Below are 6,000 nucleotides of genomic sequence, written 5' to 3' on the forward strand. Positions count from 1 at the left end.
TTTAATAACCCTTTCACTGTCTTGCCATTTGGTCAAACAGACTATGTATGCCTAGATCTGTGTCTAGGTGAAATTGGGATCACTAAAAATGGGGCTGTGAACACTCTTTATGAATGGAAGGGGCGACTTTTCAGAACTCTTGACCATATGCAATGTCCTAATTCCTCCTTTTCCTTTAAACTATTTGATTCTGAACTTACTTCTCTCAGAATATGTCACACACACACACACACACACACACACACACACACACTCGCACACCTGCCTCCATATCAATATTTCTTCAACTTTAAGCTTCACATCTGTCCTGCACCATTATCCCGTCTGGACTTTTCCCCATTTATGATCTATCACTGAAAAACAAGTTTAGTGTTTTGGCTACACTCTTGTCAACGCACGATGCATTTATTCATCCATTACCCGGATATTTGTGGGTCCTGACTATTTGCCGGGCTCTGTGCAAGGGGCCAGGATGCCCTTGCAAGTGAAGATGAATGCTGTATTTTGATCCTTACCTCTACCTGCTTACTCAAGCTTCAAGCTGAGAAGAATATTTTGAGTGAAGTGAAATTGTGGCAGCACATCAGCATTGCACATTGAAAGATGGCTGTGACACTTGTGTGTGTGATTGTCAAGGGCTTGCTCTCACAGAGATGAGATGATGGGAATACATGAACGCTGTGCAGAGGTGCACACCACTGAAGGCTAGTGTGGGAAAAGGAGGAAGAAAAGAGAGAACCTCCTGAAGAATAAGTAGTCATTAGCACAAAAGAATATCACAAAGATTATTCAGGTAGCCCATATCAGAAGTAGGGCTGAACTCCATTTGGAGGTTAAGATCGTGTGGGAAAGGGCAAAAGAAAGACTTTATAGAAATAAACTATTTTTTAAGTGTTTATTTATTTTTGAGAGAAAGAGAGAGAGAGAGTGGGGCAGAGGGGCAGAGAGAGAGGGAGACACAGAATCCAAAGCAGGCTCCAGGCTCTGAGCTGTCAGCACAGAGCCCAATATGGGACTCAAACCCGTGAACTGTGAGATCATGACCTGAGCTGAGGTTTGGATGCCCAACCAACTGAGCCACCCAGGTGCCCCAGAAATAAACTATTGATGATGAGGATAAACTATTTTCAAGTCCTCAAATTTCATATGTATTATTTTTGCTAACCTTCACATGAATTTGTATGATTGTTAATATTATGAGTACCATTTTACATAGGAAGAAACTGAATCTTTCAAAGATAAATGATGGCCCGAAGAAAGTAAAGAGACTGGAATCCAAATTCAGATCTCTATGTTTCCACAGGCTTTGCTCTTAACCACTGTACTACCTTCTAGTGCAAAGAACCACCTGTCCAAAGATGTACCATCAAAATATTACAATAAAGCACCACATAATAATGCATGCAGTAATAGTGGTGGAGAACTAACAGTACATGTTTCATAGATAAGGTAACTGGGCTTCAAAAAATTAGCTTCCTGTCTCAGGGTCACACATCCAGCTGAAGAGTGGGGCCCCAGAACCCCATTTCTGGGCCTTTTTGGTCTAATGTTACAGTAGTTTCCACCACAGATCTTTCTCTGTGGAACCCAAAAAAGAACGCTCAGTTGTCAGCTTCAGTAGCCCATGTGAATATGCTGGGAGAGGGTTATGGGCTGAATTGTATCCCCTCAAAATTCACAGTTGAGGCTCTAAGCCCCTAGTGCTTTAGAATGTGACTGAATAGGGAGATGGAGCCTATAAAGACATACTCAAGGTTAAACAAGGTCATAAAGGTGGGGCCCTGATCCAGTATGACCGGCATCCTTATAAGAAGGGGAAAAGACACCAGGAAGGGTTTTGTACAGAGACAAGACCATGTGAAGACACAGCAGGAAGGTGGCTGTAATATTGATTTATTAGAATATGTATTTTCTCATTCAGATGACTAAAATATATTTCTCATACATACATATTTGGTCTTTGCTCATGGTTCTTGGCTCACAGCTCTCAAAGCTCTTGGAATTTACTGAGTAAATATCTTTTGTCATAACATTCGGTTTCTTGTCCTCCTTTCCAAAGATGGCTTCAGGGCCATAAAGGTGAAATGGGTGTCTCATTATTCATAACTAGTCTCTTCACACCACAACTGGGTTTATTTTAATAAGGTAATTTGGAGAGCCCCTAAGGAGGGGACTGGTTGCCAGAATGGGGATCAATTGGTCACATCCCCTGATTTCTGGGTATGGGAGAAGGGCTGAAGGTTGAATTGATCACCAAGGGCCAGTGATTTAATCAATTATGCCTATGTAATGAGGCCTCCACAAAAACCCTAAAGGCCCAGGTACAGAAAGATTTTGGGTTGGTGAACATACGGAGATTTGTGCTCTCTGAGAGAGCACGAAAAAGCTCTGTGCCGTTTCTCCACACCTTGCCCCATGCATCTCCCATCTGGCTGTTACTAAGTCCTTTCATAATAAATGGATGATCTAGTAAGTAAAATGTTTTTCTGGGTTCTGTGAGCTGATCTAGCAAATTAATTGAACCCAAGGTTGGGAAGAGTCGTAGGAACTTCGGATCTGTAGCTTGTTGCTCAGAAGCATCAGTAAAAACCTGGGCTCATGATTGGCACCTGAAAAGGAGAGGCAGTCTGTGGACCTGTGCCTTTAAGCTGTGGGATCTTGACACTATCTCCAGGTAGATCATGTCGGAATTGAATTGAATTGTAAGACTCCCAGCTGGTGTCCAAGAATTGCTTGTTGGTATGGGAATGCTCTCCACACACACTCTCTTTCTCTCTCTCTCTTCTCTCTCTCTCTCTCTCTCTCTCTCTCTCTCTCTCTCACACACACACACACACACACACATACACACACACACACACACATTGGAAACTGGGCATCACACTCCCATTTAGAGGTCATTTGTGAGACAAAAAGAGAGAGCTCAGGAGAAATCAACTTTGCCAGCATCTTGATCTTGTACCTACAGCCTCTAGAACTGTGAGGAAATTAATTTCTGTTAATTGAGCCACGAGTGTGTGCTGTTTTATAGCAGTCCCAACAATGTAACACAGAGCAAATTCATTGGCCCGTATCAAGTTTTGCTAAATGTTTTTACTTTTCAAAGTTAGGGTGAAGTTAGTATATAGGGACATGTATTTCTACTTTCACTCCACATCTAAAGGCAAACCACTGAGTCCCATAAAGTAATAAATCTTGTGGGTAGGGGTGAAAAAAATAGATGTGTGTATGTGTGTGGGAGGGGAAGGTATTATACGTAAAAGGTAAAGATTTTAGAGAGAGAGAGACAGAGAGAGAGAGAGAAAATAGAAAATAGAAATACATACAATAGAAACTACATTTAGAGGGGTGTCTGGGTGGCTCAGTCGGTTGAGCGTCTGCTTCAGCTCAGGTCATGATCTCGCAGTTCGTGAGTTCAAGCCCCACTCTGTGCTGACAGTTCAGAGCCTGGAGCCTGCTTCAAATTCTGTGTCTTCCTCTCTCTCTGCCCCTTCCCCACTCATGCTCTGTCTCTCTCTGTCTCTCAAAAATGAATAAACATTGAAAAAAATAAAAAAGAAAAAGAAAATACAGTTAGAGAGTTTCCCACCCCACTCTGCAGTATAGATTCAGGGATTCATCTGAATTCTCTGCCATGAGCTCTCTTTAGGGCACGGATGTGGAGTGTGGAACTGAGACGCACTCACTGACCACTATAGGAGACTAACCTTTGCACAGGAAAACGAGGGTTTCCTTGGCTGAAACCCTCGTGAAGGATCTTAAGAAAATGCACGAAACAGATCCAAGCAGAAAGAGATAATCAGAGTGAAAAGGAAACAGGAAATAAAATGTAAGTGCTTGAATGTTAGGGGATTAATTAAACAATTATTTAATGATTTGGAGATACAGCATTAATTGGTTTTGAAAACCTGTGGCAAACATGCTTTTCCCCCAAGCATTGTTCCTCCCTGGCTCTGGGGAGCTTCCTCCGACTTTGCAAAACATGTCCACATACATTATCTTTTTCACCTCACAACAACGTATTGAGACAAGAAAAATGTTAACTCTCCTTATTTGATAATAACCATGTTACAAAAAGATTTTGCATTTTGAGGGACCAATGTATTTTTCTCTTCCTATTACTTATCTGAGTCATAGTCCATTAACCACAATGGGAAATGGTTTCTTTCCAAACTGCATTCTTTGAATATCCTTGGCAACTACCAGAATAAAAGTCAGACGCCAAGGATGTCCACTAACCTGAGAGCTCCCTCTGAGTGACCCATCAGATGCTCATCCCCTCCATCCAATCACACAGATAGGCAACCACTCCTCATGTGGCAAAATAAACTGTATTGGCCAAAACATTTTCATAAAACCATTTGCTGTGGTAAGTGAGTTTGGGCATTACTGCCCACGCCCATATGCATTGATTTATCTCCTGCCAAAACAGTTTTTATCATCTTGTCCAGGCTTTCTAAATGTGACCCCCCTCCTTCAAATTTGGAACAAGATTGGGTAGTGTTGGCAAAATAGTAGCTGAGACTGAGATATAGAAAATCCCTTTCAACCTTTTCACCGTTTGTACCCAGCTATAGCTAACAGAGACCTTGCAAAATCTCCCTGGCTTTTGTTCTTCCAGAGGTGAAAGAGATTAGGTCAGGAGCTACAAATGTGATTCAAAAGAACCCATTTTTGAGGCTATATGTTGCTGTTAGGCTTTGCTTTGTTTGTTTGTTGATGAGTAGGTGGCAGAAGCCTTTGTGAGAGTGTTTGTCACATACATTGGGATTCTGAGCAGCTCCTGGTCTGTTTCTCAAAGGACAAGCTAGCCCGCAGAGGTCAGTGGAGAGAGAGCCAGTGTAAAACCTGGATCAGATAAGGAAAGCAGATTCAGCTGATGGCCCCAGGCGAGAGGAAGGTAATCAGCCAGGGTTCTGTCAGACACTCGGAATGCATGGCATAATTGTTTCTGCCTCTAATGATCTAGTGATGTGGGAGACATGAGAATATTAAAACAAGACAGAAGAATGGAAACTCATTTCTAGCAGCTGCCAAACAAAATGGGATGCAAAATAGGAGAGCGTATATTGAAATGTTCACAAGGTTCACTTCACCGAAATGAAACTTTACCTCTCGTGGATGTCGGATGTCAAATCCAACCCTCTCTTTCATGAATAAGTCCCCTCCCATTTCCCATCAAACTGTTGCTCTCTGCCTTCTTTCTGCATCCTTTGCTGTCACTCTATTCTCTCATCACTGTCATTTTGCCTCTCTTGCTTCTGAATTTCCTTCATTTCTCCTATTCCTTTCTCTCCTCTCCGTTATCCTGTCACAAACATGCTTTTATAGCTATTCTCCCCCTCCTCTTTCTCTGTCTCTTTCTCTCTCTCCCTCTCTTTCTCTGTCTCTCTCTCTCTCTCTCACACACACACACACACACACACACGCGCACACACACACTTCATTCATTAGTAATTAACCTGAGAACCACATCTACCCCCCAGCAGTTGAATGGAGCCGTAAAAATGCTGTCTTTGGAAAACACCCAGAAGTGATGCTGTGGGGGCGGGGGGGGGGGGGGGGGGGTGGGCGGTGGCTCGGGGGCCGCTGTGATGCCCACACCTGCCGCGAGGGGGCAGAGGTGCGCGCTGGCGGGCGAGCGCGCCTGCAAAGCACATCTCCAGCGCTCGGAAGGCGGGATCGCAAGGTTGCTGGTTGGCTGTCACCCATCACAGCCACTGACAGCCCGTGTAAGGATTCTGCCCGCGTCCTGGGCGGGAGCGAAGGGGCGCGGCGAATAAGCAAGCAATTCCTGGTGAGTGCGGGAGGGTGAATTCCGCCTCCGGCTAGTACAGATACATCTTTTCCAGAAACAAAGGAGTGAGTCATGCTGCCTCTGATTAGGGAAGGAAAAGAGGCAAAGCTGGGCGAGCCCGCTGGGTCCCCTGCAGCCTTGCGTTTTCCCGACGCTCCGGCTCACTGCCCCCAGTCTTGGCCCCCGTGGTCTGCACAGCCCGG

Source organism: Puma concolor, chromosome C2 (assembly GCF_028749965.1).
Source record: "Puma concolor isolate L17-30 chromosome C2, mPumCon1.1.hap2, whole genome shotgun sequence".
NCBI lineage: Eukaryota > Metazoa > Chordata > Mammalia > Carnivora > Felidae > Puma > Puma concolor.